We start from the raw sequence: 14,089 nt of genomic DNA, 5'->3' as shown, positions 1-14,089 counted from the left end.
TATATATATATATATATATATATATATATATAATTGGGGGAAAATGAAATTCTCCATTAAAAGACCTGATTTATGCTTTGTTGGAATCGGACAAAAAATCACACCCATTTAAAGTAGATAGTGAAGTTCGTCTTTTCTTAATTACTATATATAAATAATCACAATACAGCTATTTTTAGGGTCACATATGATGTTGTTAAACCACGGAGAAGTACCATATTGTCGCAGTTTTAATGATGTAAAGAACGCAATGCCTCAGAAAATCCGATCTGCCTGTTTACATGAAAGTGAAAGTGACGTGACATACAGCCAAGTATGGTGACCCATACTCAGAATTCGTGCTCTGCACACACACCGGAGCAGTGGGCAACCATTTATGCTGCGGTGCCCAGGGAGCAGTTGGGGGTTCGGTGCCTTGCTCAAACTCTCTAACCACTAGGCCACGACTTCCCCACAATGACAATGACAGTCGCATTGGCACATATTTAGATAGGCTACGATTTATTTCCACATAGCCTGAGTTGACAAAGAAAGTTGATGATCAGCATCATGGTACCAACAAAATATTATTACTTGAGTAAAAGAGAATATTACTTGAGTAAAAGTCTTAAGTATGTTATATTTATTGTACTTAAGTACAAAAAGTATTTTTAAAATCTTAAACGTACTTAAGTATTGAAAGAAAAAGTACAAGTAAATGCAAAATGGAAAAGAAGCAAATAAATATTTATATAAAAATGTTCATACACAGCTTGAGTAGCAAGAACCTTTCCACTTTCTTCTCTTTTTTCCATTTTGTATTTTTGGGTAAGAATAAGAAGAACTTCATCCTGTACTTAGTGTCTTTCATTCCAACATAAGAAAACATTTCTGGAATCTGCATCTGAAATAGCATTTAGCCTACAGTATAATGTATTTCAGCGGGGACATGGCTGCATTTAACCTGCAATTACAGATGCATAAATAGGCTTAATGTTTTGTTTTTAACATAAAACGTTGAATACTGATATTTGAAATAATTTAAAACATAAAAAATAGTCGAAATGTGAAATTAAAACCGCCAGTAGGTGACAGCAAGTGAATGAGTGAGTCATTGAGATTCAACCGATTCATTCAAACGGCTGATTCATTCATAAAACAAAGCATTCGACCGTGTTAATGAGTGAATGACTAAATCATTTATTCAACCGATTCGTTCAAAAAGCTGATTCATTTACTAAGTAAACACCATCCATTGCTCACAGACGCAAAACAGTGCTGTGATCTTTGTTTGGAACTATTTTCGCTAGCAAAATTGACCAAAAACAAGCAATATTATGTATAAAATGTAAGTCACTTATTGCTTTACTGAACTTGTATAAACTGATTATTAAAGGTGGTATCATGTTGATATCTGCAGAAAAACGGTACTCTTTGTGTGATATAGATTAAGCTAACTAGGCCTACATTAAATTTTATAAATATAAAAATAATAAATACACAACACCAACAAACAAAACACCACAAAACATCTACAACACATGATACAAAAAAACTACCAAAAAAAATCATAACAACCTTCCATCACAACATAAAAAATAAAAAGACACAACCAACACCGTCGTTGATTTGTTGTGTCGTGCCGTCCAGTGTAGACACGTTGTTAGAACTCTTATTAAAAACAGATGTTGTGCATATTTATGAATCAAATTTTTTAACTTTAACATAGTTTAACTTTTTAACATCATAATATTGGTTGTCTTTCTTTTTTCATAGTTTAGCTCCAACCCCAATTAAGCAGACCTGAGCAGCTGATCAAGGATCACCAGAAACTATGCAGAACGTTGGTCCTCCATGCCCAGGATTGGACACCAGTGTTGTAAGTCATTAATCTAGAAGTAATCCTGCCTCTCTGAATTGTCATGTTCAGAACATATTGCAGGAGATCTCAACATTGTCTCTCAAGGTCCACTTACATGCAGAGTTTTGCTCCAACCTAGTGCAGTGCACCTGAACACATTAATCAAGGTCTTCATTTTTACTAACTATAAAGTCACAAACAGGTGAGTGTGATCAGGTGTGGACCTAAACTCTGGGTGTGTATCACTCAGGTCCCTTGCTCAGTAGTCCGTGGTTAAGGGCTGTCTCAATCATAATTTTTTTACAGTGCGCTGAAATGTTTGCTCCCTAAAAAAGCTGTGAAAACCAGGAAGCATCAATGCTCACTATGTTCCCTTATAGGAAGTTCTGAAGCTCACAACTTAAAGAGATAATTCACTACAAAATTACACATAATATAATTTAAAACACAAACCAATATTATATTTCAGCATAAACATATATCACTAGACAGGTAATGTCTAATCTAGTAAACATTTCCAATTTATTTATGATTGAACTCTTGCACATACATGTAACAAATATTTATCATAATGTGTTGTAAAGAGCATTGAGAAAAGATATCAGTTTTACTCTTGTGCATTAATGTCAGTAGTGATGTTGTACAATGAGGACAGAAATAGTCACCAGTGTATAGTGAGCCATTGTGCTTACCGGTGCCTGAATTTGTGTACACAATATACAAACCCGATTCCAAAAAAGTTGGGACACTGTACAAATTGTGAGTAAAAAAGGAATGCAATAATTTACAAATCTAATAAACTTATATTTTATTCACAATAGAAAGTGAGACATTTTGAAATGTCATGCCAAATATTGGCTCATTTTGGATTTCATGAGAGCTACACATTCCAAAAAAGTTGGGACAGGTAGCAATAAGAGGCCGGAAAAGTTAAATGTACATATAAGGTCAACTGGCAACATGATTGGGTATAAAAAGAGCCTGTCAGAGTGGCAGTGTCTCTCAGAAGTCAAGATGGGCAGAGGATCACCAATTCCCCCAATGCTGCAGCGAAAAATAGTGGAGCAATATCAGAAAGGAGTTTCTCAGAGAAAAATTGCAAAGAGTTTGAAGTTATCATCATCTACTGTGCATAATATCATCCAAAGTTTCAGAGAATCTGGAACAATCTCTGTGCGTAAGGGTCAAGGATGGAAAACCATACTGGATGCCCATGATCTTCGAGCCCTTAGACGGCACTGCATCACATACAGGAATGCTACTGTAACGGAAATCACAACATTGGCTCAGGAATACTTCCAGAAAACATTGTTGGTGAACACAATCCACCGTGCCATTCGCCGTTGCCGGCTATAACTCTATAGGTCAAAAAAGAAGCCATATCTAAACATGAACCAGGATCACAGGCGTTTTCTCTGGGCCAAGGCTCATTTAAAATGGCAAAGTGGAAAACTGTTCTGTGGTCAGACGAATCAAAAATCGAAGTTCTTTTTGGAAAACTGGGACGCCATGTCATCCGGACTACTGAGGACAAGGACAACCCAAGTTGTTATCAGCGCTCAGTTCAGAAGCCTGCATCTCTGATGATATGGGGTTGCATGAGTGCGTGTGGCATGGGCAACTTACACATCTGGAAAGGCACCATCAATGCTAAAAGGTATATCCAAGTTCTAGAACAACATATGCTCCCATCCAGAAGTCGTCTCTTTCAGGGAAGACCTTGCATTTTCCAAGATGACAATGCCAGACCACCTACTGCATCAATTACAACATCATGGCTGCGTAGAAGAAGGATCCGGGTACTGAAATGGCAAGCCTGCAGTCCAGATCTTTCACCCATAGAAAACATTTGGCGCATCACAAAGAGGAAGATGCGACAAAGAAGACCTAAGACAGTTGAGCAACTAGAAGCCTGTATTAGACAAGAATGGGACAACATTCCTATTACTAAACTTAAGCAACTTGTCTCCTCAGTAACCAGACGTTTGCAGACTGTTATAAAAAGAAGAGGGGATGCCACACAGTGGTAAACATGGCCTTGTCCCAACTTTTTTGAGATGTGTTGATGCCATGAAATTTAAAATCAACTGATTTTTCCCTTAAAATGATATATTTTCTCAGTTTAAACATTTGATATGTTATCTATGTTGTATTCTGAATAAAATATTGAAAATTGAAACTTTTCATTCTGTTTTTATTCACAATTTGAACAGTGTCCCAACTTTTTTGGAATCGGGTTTGTATTAATTCACAACTTAGCGAACTATGAAGCTGATTGTGGTGTAACCTCTGCATGACAGTGGACCTTGAGGCCCAGAGTTGAGAACCCCTGACATACTGTTTACAGGGTTTCCACGGGTCCTTGAAATCCTTGAAAGTTTGAAAAATTTTTGAAGAAAATTTTTCAAGGCCCTGGAAAGTTTTTGAAAATAAGCATACATTGACACAGTTCCTTGAAAGTGCTTGAATTTATTTTGTGCAAGAAGTTTTATATGAAAAAAATTCCATATTATTCCCTCTGGTCCGCTAATGTGTTATTTCGCCAACACTTTGTGGCCTGTGCATACTAGCTTGCTTGATTTACATTAGTTACACGCATTTACGTGTTACGTTAAGTGTTTCCCACTTGAGGTACTTTGTGTTGTATGTTGCCATGACGTTAGAGTGACCATATTTCCTCTTTTTCCTTTTTTTTGTCCTCTTTTTAGATTTAAAAAATGCCTCTGGCCAGGATTTCTGAACCGCCCAAAATGTTGGGGATTCTGCTTTTTTTTTCTACAGTTGTCAATGATTGTGTGAGTTTTTGTATTAGATGCCGCAATGGACAGTTTTCTTAATCCCGCTCCCACTGAATTTCTGACCATTATTGCCCGCTCCCATGATTTTTGTGTTCAGTCTCCCCCGCTCCCGCAAACATTCTAATATTGCATAATTTTTGTGCATCTGGGGTGCATCTATCAAATACGCAAATTATTTAAATCTATTTTAAATACTGTAAGTGCTCACTCTTCACTTTCACTTCTGTTTACGCGATCATGCACGCTTTGTGTAAAGTAAGATCAGATATTTGTCAATAAGCTTAGGATCTGTTGAGCAGCAAATCCTCCAGCATGGTCTATCAGCCATCTCTCTCTCCTCAACACATGACCTGTCAAATCTGACTCCTGCAGCTCGTGTTGAATGCAGGGTTGCCAAGTCTGCATTTTTTTTCCTATGGCTACTTTTAAACTGTTAATGGCTTGTTTTTCCCCCGTGGGTTAAAGGTTTGAAATGTTTCTTAAATTATATTTGACTGAAATGCTTGTATTGAAACATTTTGCATTCTGCCTATGATAAAACTGTGCTAGATGTTAAGTTTTGTGAAGGATGGCCACTGGTAGTAAGCTTTTTAGCTGTGTTTATGATCAATATGCATAACAGTAACTGTAAAAAAATTTATTTGAGGTATGGAAATGACATTTTCACACTACTTTAACCACCAACCAACCACACCCAAGCTTGCACCCACTGTCCTCTTTTTGGAAAACTAAAATGTGGTCACCCTACATGACGTTCATGCACACACAGAACTACTACAGTGTTACCTCAACGTTTCACAGACACACTGTGAAATTAATGTTGAATTGCTTTGCTTGTTAAGATAATGTAAACCCATGAGGTAAGAAAAACTTAAGAGCATATTCATATATCTTAAAACTTCTGGTTACATGAGCCTAAACTCTTTACAATAAAATCCTTATTTATAGTTAATATCAGACACTTTTAGAATACAGTATAGGATGTACTGAATATTCTTCAGTTTTATGCAAAACAGAAATACAACAAATAGAATATCAGATCTCTGTCATGGCCAAAAATAAATGCAAAAAAAAAACAAAAAAAACATATAGCAATATTTAACACACATTTCTCTGCTGGATGTATATAACAACAATAATATTTAATACAACAATTAATCTAATAAATCAACCAAATAAAGCATTCGACAACCATTAATCGATGATCGATTAACTGTCAATAAGAGATGCAAACAATTAAAGCTGTCGATGGTCAGTTAATCGATTTAATGTTGGGTTGTGTGCGGCTCATGTGCACTCTACACGTGCGAGCGGCTGTGAGTGACGGTATATAAACGCATCATCATTCATTAACATTGTACAAATTAAGCTTTTAATGTGATTTAAACTTTAAAAGTACATTAAAATAGAAACAACACAAAAGTTCTTCAACATGGAAAGCAATAGAAATGTAGTAACTAAGTCATTTCCCCAGATAATCGTTTCATATCGTGCGCTTTGCAGGGCCACGGGACAAAGGACAGAAAGGCTAACTTGTTAATTTGTTATACGACTTGTTAATTTGTGGCAACTGTCCATGTTTCATTAATTTTGTTCCCTAAATAACACATGATTTAAGTGAAATAAGGGAACAAATTAATAAATTGAACGAATTTTTAATTCGTGAAATCTTTATTTCCCTTCCCATGTTTACCACAGTAAGAGATGCGAAAACAGTGATTAAAAGTGAAAGATAATAAAATGAACCTGCGAAATTAGAGGGTTAGACTGTGAAGATTTAGGAAAAGAAACAATGCCTAAATGTTATTGAATTTGTGGAAATTTGTGACCAACCGGCAAACCAGAACAAAGCCACATAAATATGGGCTCGAACGGTATACAGAGGCATGCTCGCGATCTAACATTTTCCAGTTAACCTCTAATAAACAACGCTTTTATACCACACTTGTCATAATCAGAGTTTATAATTTGTAAATAAATAATTGCTGGATTCAAAACAGCAATTAATAGGCTCTGTGACCGATATTGACGATACGTTTTCCCGGAGCGTTCAGTGATGTCACTAAACGGTGACGCCACAAGCATCGTCCACAAGTTTCTGCACGGACCTCACTACTCAACCCCTGGGACAAAATGGGAAGGAAAATGTATAGCCTATATAAGAAATAGGCATAAAATAAAAATAACGATTTGTTTTCATAAAAAGTAAGCTAAACACTTTTGCGGAAAAGGTTTTTTAATTATTTATTTTTTATGTCTCAGCTGTTTCAATCGCGCTGGAGCCTGGCGCACACGTATTCCAGCAATTCAAACTTACATCGCAGTCTGTTCATTATCAAAATAAAATACAGTCAGCTAAACATATAAAAGGTTACACTGGTCAGTTTAAATAGACCGTAGTATACCGGTTCACTCTGCTGGTATGCCAAGGACGTTTTTGCTCATATGAAGAGGATCATCTTTTCCGTCTATATGCGAATGCGTGTAAACTGCCTAGTTTACATTTTACATTATAAATAATGCATCTGAATGTTTAACATGCAGATGCATTGCGAATATGGTAAATTTGGATTTGTGCCGAATGAGACATGAGCAGTAACCTCCAAATAAATCTAGCCAGAGCCGCGCTCGCTCGTCCTCGTCTGCACGCATGCATTGTCACGATCTAATGCACTGTATGCCGGATTTTTAAAAACAAATAGGCCTACCTGGACGCAAAAATTCAAAATATGCCATTTTCCAGAACAGAATCCAGCAGGATCAAATTAAGTACTTGTCATAATAATCACATAAAAATATTTAATGTGAGCAACAGTGTGTTTTGCTGCAGCAACGCCGACGGAAGCGGTTCACGGTTCACTGTGCAGCACAGCCACACGCGTGCCACACCCAGCTAACAAAAAAAGGTCCCCAGGACGTCCCCTAAATGGCCTCTGCGAACGTCCCCCGGACATCAGCGTGTAGGGCCCCCTTGACGTCGAGCGGACGTTCGCGAAGACGTTCTCCGGACATTCATCGACCGGGGACGTTCACAGGACGTGCAGCGGCCATTCGGGACGTTTAGGGGACTTCAGTCATGAAAACAACGGTTAACTGTTCATCCAGGTGTCAACTATAATGCACACCTTTTATATTTTTTGATAATTATTAAAATAAACTGTAAATCATATGGAAAACAATGCCTACTTTTCATTACCGAATGGACTTACAGTAAACACAAATTTAAAGCTCAATAGCATTTGAACAGAATGACTCACATTCATAAAACATACTGTAAAGTGTTCATCTAGGAGTCAACTCTGATGCACACAATTCATATTTTTCATAATTATTCAAATAAACTGTAAATCAACTGTAAAATATTGCTACTTTTCATTACCGAATGGGCTTAAATGTAAAATATGCCATTATAGTTGACACCTGGATGAACAGTTAACCGTTGTTTTCATGACTGTTAGTCCTTCTCCTTGCATGCTATTGACGTTAGAGAAGTGTATAGTAGTTTCGCATGTAACTTTAGAGATGGTCCCTAGATTTGCGAATATCGAATGTCCAACTTTGTGCCAGTCATCTAGTGATGCTAACGTTAGCTTCGATAGTGTTCACATAGCCTAACGTCAGCAGCCGTACGGGACAACCTCAGCAAACGTTCAAAAAGGTAAACTTTTCATAAAATGTAAGCATTTGGAGATAAACAGTAGTTACGGTAACTATAATGTCTAATAATATAAAAGTATAAATACCTTTTCGACCAAACAAAAGCGAAAACTCAAGGCCGTGTCTGAGGGAATCACCGGGATAACCGTTAACTGTCACTAAGCAGCTGAGCATTGTCATGGATACTTGCTACATACAAGGCGTTTCTCAATGTCAAGGAAGGATCCTCGGAAGCCAGAATTTCGAGGATGCTACGTCATCGACATCCGTCGAAGGACTGTTCCAATGTCGAGGATCCTCGGAATTTCAACCAAGGACTGAGTCCTTTGTTCGAAAAATATCCCATATACAGGAAAGGATGCATATGTGTAGCCTTCGCGCTCTCAAATCACCCACAATTCTACGCGCGCAGCTTTACTATCTTGTTAAAAAAATTCAAAAATGTTGGACGTTAGCGGAGTCGAAGCGTTAACGGGGCAATATGCTTTCAATATGTATTTACGTTACCAAACATTTATTATAACTGTAGTAAATATAAGTAAAGTTTAATGTTTAAATGCCAGTACAAATTACTACCGTATTGATATTATAAACTATACAAATACAAATTACGTTATAGACCCTTTTACTGTTTGTACACAATGATGACGTAGCAACGTATGCACGCGCATTTTGGCACAAAAATATGGCGAGAATCAGCAGCATGTCAAGCTACGCGAGTGGATTAAGCAACACAGACAGAGAAAGTTATTTAATCGCCTACAGCAACAGGCGCCGCCGGTTCTTCTGAAACAGTCGTGATCCTGTCAGAATCCTATAAAACTTAAGCCCATTGGTGGAATATAATATCGATTAGTGCAACCGTAAACGCAACAACCAGACATTTTGATGCTGGGAAACCATTTTGATAAACTTTCTGAGTTGCTAACACTTTAGAACCACTGGGGAACAACACCACTTCCGTTGCCAAAATGCGCGCGCAGCTATTTGATCATGTGGGCTGTAAAAGGGTCTTTTGATGGCTAACTGAACCGGACCTGTCAATTAACAATTGTTAGCTTGGTTGCCATCACCGGCATTTATTTTATAAATAACTAGTTAAGTTGTCCAAAGTAATTTAAAGTTAATATTATACCATTATACCATTCACAGCATTATTCATAGCTTTCTCGTCTTTTTTAACAGGGACCAAGGAACAAACGGAGGCGTTCATACGTCTCTGTGTAGAAAACAAGCAACCAAACCAGTAACGTTTGCACTTCCATTTTTCAGCGCCCATCGCAAGCAGTTTTAGCATTTAAAACTTGGTTTGACTATCCATAAATATAATTTCGGATAGTCATAATTATAATTCGACTAGTCACAATGACAATTAGAGATATCTGCAATTATAATTCCAATAGTAAGAAATCGGGTTAGTCACTTTATGACTAGTCAAAACTCCATTTAAGATAAGTTTTAAATGCTAAAACGGCTTGCGATAAGCGCCGAAAGCGGACCTTTTCACTGTCGTAATGACGTGCACTTGCTAGCCTGTTCCATTTACGTGTTCTCCGAATGCTAAAGAGGAGCCTCGCCTAGCCTCTGAAGGAAGTGACTTGGAAGGACCAGTCCTGCCAAGGAAGTATCCTTGACATTGAGAAACACCTAGAGTCTATGTGCGTGCCCTAAAGTGACGTCATTGGGTCATGGGCTCATTTGAGCTACACTTGCTTGGATCCTATCGGCCAATGTGGCTATATTACTTTTTTTTTCTTTTTTTTTTTTTTAACTGCATGTAGTATAGCGGTCTTAAATGCAATAACTAAAATAATAAATTTCCTAAATAACTTTTCTTTTCGGCTTACCAACAGTTTAATATGTAAATGAAAAGAATTCATTTATTTGTCTTACCAGTGTTGTTTTCTTTGGCTGCATTCATCACTCTATAACATTATTGGAGAGCTTTTGGGATGCAGCCTTACTTTCTTCATTCATGGGGAATGCATAAACCTAATTGTAGCCTAAGTTCAATTATATTATTGAAGGGCATCATGATTTTGATGTTTAAATGCTGAAAATAGACTCCTGATTTGATGACATTTTTAATTAGAGAAGTTACTCCTATTTTCTTTTCCCAGAAATGAAAATTATTAATTTAACATCAACTTAATTTTACAATGTATTCAAATCTATATAGTAAATAATAATAATAATATCAATCTGCGAATCAAAAAAATTTTTTTTTGCATTTTGCATTCTATTATTATTACAGTTTTTAAAAAAAGATTTTATTTTAAGGAATGAAGTCTGTGGAACTGGGCTACTTTAAAGGGATACTCCACCCCAAAATGAAAATTTTGTTATTAATCACTTACCCCATGTCGTTCCAAACCCGTAAAAGTTCTGTTCATCTTCGGAACACAATTTAAGATATTTTGGATGAAAACCTGGAGGCTTGAGACTGTCCCATAGACTTCCAAGTAAATAACAGTCTCAAGGTCCATAAAAGGTATGAAAGTCGTCGTCAGAATACTCCATCTGCCATTAGACGTGCAATCTGGGTTATATGAAGTGACGGGAAAACATTTTGTAAGCGAGGAAAACAAAAATAATGACTTTATTCAAGGTCCACGCATTCGGTCCAAGGAAGGTATCCGGTGCTGGCTGAAGGTTTCCTGCGTGTTCGGTCTTTTCAGCGCGTAGAGTTATTCAATTTAGGTTAAACTCAAATCTGACTCCATTTTAGTATCTAATCTGACTCCATTTTAGTATGACCCTGAATTTAGGTTGAAAGGCAAATTGGTTGTTTGCCTGTCTCTAACTATTATTAATCTGAGATTTGATTATTCTATTTATTCTCTCATATTATTATACTCGCTCATTCGGAAACCTATAACCTTTTGAGTCTCTCACAAATCGGGAATATGATCTCTTAATCATAAACTTGTCAGTCTTAGTCATTAGACAGAGGCAATTGACTGATACTTTTAGACGCCACACCATGCTTGCTTATTTCTAAAAGTATGTTATTCAGTCCCCATAGATCTGTACACAATTATAGTAAGACTATATCTATCCAGAGGTCATGACCATTACCATAGAACCAAGCTGATCAATTTAACTTCCTCTAATGGTAACTTTACATAATCATGCTGTGGTTTCCCACGTACACTTAGTTAGAATAATATTACAATAATCAGAGGTTAAGGCTCAACCTATTCAGATTGATCTAACAACACTCTGTTGTTCTGAACAGAAACCCCATTATTAGCCTCTACAGTCTGAGTACACATGACTAATGCCAATGTGTTAGTCGGAGCTCTAAAACTTCAGTCAACGTGCCCCGATGTTCCACAAACTGAGTTTTAGTCCATTACTAACCTGAGCATAGATTTGTGGTATTACTGACTTAACGTAATCTACTAGAGTCAATAATTACAGAGTAAAACAGAATAGAATCAAATGTAACAATTTATTAACAGTCAGGTAAATATGTATTATACCAATTACATAGCCAATTCAAAGATATCAAATCAATACAAGACATCAAATTCTCAAAGATGAATCTAAGAGTGAAAGATGCATATCTGACTTCTAGTGAAATACATAGTATGAAGTGAAGAGACACACACCACACTATGGGCTTTCTGGCTACAGAATCACCCTGATCCTCTTGCCACAATCCCTTAAATACCCAGATAATTCAATAGGTTTGCCAAATGGTGGTGTCTGTCATTATAATTAAGTATTGGTCCCTTATTCAGGGGGTCACAAGTGGGCAATCAGAATTTGTGATTGAATGGGTTATTGATACTTGTAGAAGAGGGGACTTATTTACATACAGGAGGTAGTTTGCATGAAGGACCTGGGGGAGGACACACCTTAAGTAGCACACAATATTTCTTGTTCTCTAGAACTTCTTAGGAGTTTGTACTATGTCAAGAGAATGAGACCATTTTACCAGGCACACTGAGACATTTCAAATGATACCAAACATATATAGTCACTTGTTGTATACAATTAACATTGCATAGATTTAGAGTGAGTTTCAGGTGAGGGAGAAAGGATGGGGAACATAGTGTGAGGAGGGAGTGTGATGGTGAGGTGTGAACTGCTATGCGTGATGCGTCTCCGATGGCACTGTAACTTATGCAGGAGGGTGTTCAAGAGAGTGTTCAAATGTTAATTATCAGGAAAGTCCTTTGTTCTCTTAGGGAGAAGTCGTCTCTCAGTCCAGATGGTACGACTCCAGCCTTACAATCATAATAGGCTGTATATTAAGTTATTGGGAGAAAACCAATAGTTCTATGTGAAATCAGACATTTGAGTACCCCCATATAGTCAAAATGGCATAATTATAACACCTTGCGAATATTCGACTGAGATTGGTATCGAATCAGGCTCCTCGAATCGAAGCATCGAATCGTCGACAGAATTTTCAACATCATTACACCAGTCTCCAGTGTCACATAATCCTTCAGAAATCATGCTTTGCGAAATAATTTAATAAAGTGCAAGAAGCTCTTAAAAATATTAACGTAAATAGTCATTTTTTTCCTCTGATGATTTGTATTGTATACCCAGAATGCAATGCACAGTGACGTAGATTCCCATTCTCCATCTCCAAGCTACACACTCTCACACAGTGTCTACACTGAATGTGACAAAGTGACTGTTAAAAATCATTTGAACTTTCTGTCAGTACATCATAAATAGAACGAGGCATCAGTTTACCGTCGTTGATTTGTTGTGTCGTGCCGTCCAGTGTAGACACAGCGTTAGAACTCTTATTAAAAACAGATGTTGTGCATATTTATGAATCAATTTTTTTTTACTTTAACATAATTTAACTTTTTAACATCATAATATTGGTCGTCTTTCTTTTTTCATAGTTTAGCTCCAACCCCAATTAAGCAGACCTGAGCAGCTGATCAAGGATCACCAGAAACTATGCAGAATGTTGGTCCTCCATGTCCAGGATTGGACACCAGTGTTGTAAGTCATTAATCTAGAAGTAATCCTGCCTCTCTGAATTGTCATGTTCAGAACATATTGCAGGAGATCTCAACATTGTCTCTCAAGGTCCACTAACATGCAGATTTTTGCTCCAACCTAGTGCAGTGCACCTGAACACATTAATCAAGGTCTTCAGTTTTACTAACTATAAAGTCACAAACAGGTGAGTGTGATCAGGTGTGGACCTAAACTCTGCATGTGTATCTCTCAGGTCCCTTGCTCAGTAGTCCGTGGTTAAGGGCTGTCTCAATCATAATTTTTTTACAGTGCGCTGAAATGTTTGCTCCCTAAAAAAGCTGTGAAAACCAGGAAGCATCAATGCTCACTATGTTCCCTTATAGGAAGTTCTGAAGCTCACAACTTAAAGAGATAATTCGCTACCAAATTACACATAATATAATTTAAAACACAAACCAATATTATATTTCAGCATAAACGTATATCACTAGACAGGTAATGTCTAATCTAGTAAACATTTCCAATTTGTTTATGACTGAACTCTTGCACATACATGTAACAAAGTATTTATCATAATGTGTTGTAAATAGCATTGAAAAAAGATATCAGTTTTACTCTTGTGCATTAATGTCAGTCGTAATGTTGTACAATGAGGACAGAAATAGTCACCAGTGTATAGTGAGCCATTGTGCTTACCGGTGCCTGAATTTGTGTACACAATATATTAATTAACAACTTAGCAAACTATGAAGCTGATTGTGGTGTAACCTCTGCATGACAGTGGACCTTGAGGCCCAGAGTTGAGAACCCCTGACATACTGTTTACAGGGTTTCCACG

General features: G+C 37.1%; 1 long non-coding RNA gene across 1 annotated transcript in view; it reads left to right on the top strand.

Moving 5' to 3' along the window:
• Positions 1–14,089, top strand: part of LOC122145649 — a 34,518-nt gene that overhangs the window by 4,665 nt on the left and 15,764 nt on the right. The window contains exons 2-3 of the long non-coding RNA XR_006160463.1: positions 1,756–1,858; positions 13,170–13,272. This is a non-coding gene — a long non-coding RNA (uncharacterized LOC122145649). The remainder of the gene's footprint in view (positions 1–1,755; positions 1,859–13,169; positions 13,273–14,089) is intronic.

The sequence above is a fragment of the Cyprinus carpio genome, chromosome A7, assembly GCF_018340385.1.
Source record: "Cyprinus carpio isolate SPL01 chromosome A7, ASM1834038v1, whole genome shotgun sequence".
In the NCBI taxonomy this organism is placed as follows: Eukaryota; Metazoa; Chordata; class Actinopteri; order Cypriniformes; family Cyprinidae; genus Cyprinus; species Cyprinus carpio.
Note: the sequence above shows the minus strand (reverse complement) of the source record. Positions and strands in the feature narration are given on the sequence as shown.